Below are 2,579 nucleotides of genomic sequence, written 5' to 3'. Positions count from 1 at the left end.
GAAAAAAATGCATATCTTGCCTTGGTTGTTTCATTTGATAGAGATTTTTACAAATTTTATGGAACTTCTCTTGAGTTTAAGCTGAAAGCTTCATGATTGTATGCTAATTACACTTTATCCATTTCAGAACATATGAGGTCTTAATTGTCCTTTTATAAGTGATGTGATTCTGGATTTCCTTTTGACTGTTATGATGGTGTTTGTCTTTTTAAGCTTGCTCGTGAATAAGAATCATGGTTTGTGTGAAATTTCTTTCTTGTTAACAACATAGTGCACAATGTTTATGGGTATCATTTCTGTTAAGCCCTCACGAGCCTTAACTCATCCACTAGGGATGCCTAAGGGTTTAAAAGGCTTGTTGCATATGCTAAATGCAATCGTCTCTCACACGAAAGAGGATTTATGTTTCTTGTTTTCATTTTATTTGTCGTTTTGTTTTGCTAAGGGACTAGAAAAATGTAAGTTTGGGAGTGTTTGATAAGTATCAAATATTACATATTTGGACTCCTTTATTTACATTAGTTAATCATTCAGCTGTTTCGTTATTTAATATTTTTTGTTAGTTTTGTGTTTTTAATGTTTTGTAGGTCAATAAAGAAAAACTACAGTTTTAAAAAGAAAAATGAAAGTTTGGAAGAAAGCATACTTTGAGAAGACCTAGATGATGTGGTTAAGTCTAACCAAATCCAAGAAAATGTTAAATCGGATTAAAGATCAGATTGGATTAAAGATCAGGAATAAAATTTTGGATTTGATTCAAATTCAGATTCTACACACGTCTCAGTATTTTGACAATAACTTTCTACTTAAATATCGGATTGAAGTAATTCAAACAGCTTTGGAAAGCTAACTCAAAATACTACAATTCTTTACGAAATAGGATTTTCCTAATTCGGAAGGTTACTATGCCAAAATTTCCCTGCAATTAAAGAACACAAATCTGGACGAATCCTATTCCGATTTCAGACTTCTATTTTGACTGGGAAACAGACCTCCGAATTATCTAGGTTTACTTGGGCTTCTAGGATTTTCCTAAGCCTATAAATAGACTTCTTTGCATTCATGAAAAGGGATAGAATTCTAGAGAGCAAAATTAAACAGTTTTTCTCTTTTTAGTTTAGCTTATGTGGAGCTAATTCCCAACTAAGGTTGGGGATGAAGCCTCACCGATGAAGAACATCAATACTTTCATGTAAGTCTTTATTTATCTGATTTTATTGGGTTTTATACTTCAATTGTTTTACTTCTTTTCAATGTGTGGAGTGACTCTGAGATATCTTTTGTGATTGAAGGATACACTTGATGATTTAAGATAATTTCACATAATTGATTGCTTGATTTTATTTGCCTAAATAATTGGATATCCCTTGCGATTTGTTCGACGGATACATTTGGTGTTTCAATTAAGATTTGATATCTTTTATGATTTACGGATACATTTGATGATTTAATTGATATTTGATTTCTTTTGTGATTTGTGCAATGAATAGATACATAGGATGGTTTTGATGAACTGTTGAAGCATAGTGAAACATATATAAAATTTTAATTTTGAGAAGTTCAGATTAATATTGATAAACATGGAAGTATGTTGTTATGATTCGATGAGTGTGAATTCCTAAACCTTAGTATTTTATCTCTTAGTTTATTTTAATTAGTTTGTGTTTGTCTTTTAATTTTAGGGAAACTTCAGTTTGGCCCCCTGAACTTCCAAATCTCTCACTTTGGACCCCTAAACTTTGAATTTCTCTCAATATGGACCCCTCTGTCAGATTTTAGACATTACATGACATTTATACTCTTGACTTTTATATAAAATTCCAACTTCCAATACTTTTTTTTATTTAAAAAAAAAAAAACGAAAATCAGGAATATTTTGGTTTTTTTTTGTAATTTTAACGGTTAAAATTGACGGAAGGGTCCTAATTGAGAGCAATTCAAACTTCAGGGGTTCAAAGTGAGAGATTTGAAAGTTCAAGGGGGTTTGTAAAATCGGGTGGAAGTTTGGGGGGCCAAAGTGAAATTTCCCCTTTAATTTTTAAAACCAAGGTTCAAAACTCTTTTGGAACTATGTTAGGATTTAATTAATTTAGATTTAAATTATTCTTTCAAAAATATAATTCCCTGTGGGTTCTACCTCGCACTTTCAAAACATTATATTGCAAACGATTCGTGCACTTACGAGTATTAAAATTTGCACAACACACGGGATCCTCAGCTGGTGCAGCGCGAGTGTGCTCGAGCGCACCGTGGATATGATTGAGCGCGGAAGCACTGATCTGTCTTCAGCTGCTAGTGCACTTGAGCTTAGGAAGGCAAAGAGTGAGCTCAGGCCGCTAGTGCGCTCGAGCGTACTTGATGCGCGCTCGAACGCACTTGCGTTGGTGCAGGCTAACTAGCAGAAACTGCAAAACAGTGACAAAAACAAACAGATTTTTTTTTTTTAATTAGCTATAGGAATAAAACAAATTGCAAAATTAAAATCCTAACTATAACTAATAGAAAGATAAAATCAATTTAGAAATTAAATTGTTTTCAAAAATCAATCAATTTCCTGACAACGCGCCAAAAACTTGTTG

The 2,579-nt window shown here is 32.7% G+C and overlaps 1 pseudogene; it reads right to left on the bottom strand.

Moving 5' to 3' along the window:
• The window catches only part of LOC132178100 (uncharacterized), a 189,899-nt pseudogene that overhangs the window by 167,972 nt on the left and 19,348 nt on the right, over positions 1–2,579 (bottom strand).

This window comes from Corylus avellana, chromosome ca4 (assembly GCF_901000735.1).
Source record: "Corylus avellana chromosome ca4, CavTom2PMs-1.0".
Lineage (NCBI taxonomy): Eukaryota > Viridiplantae > Streptophyta > Magnoliopsida > Fagales > Betulaceae > Corylus > Corylus avellana.
This window is presented reverse-complemented; position numbering and strand designations above follow the sequence as displayed.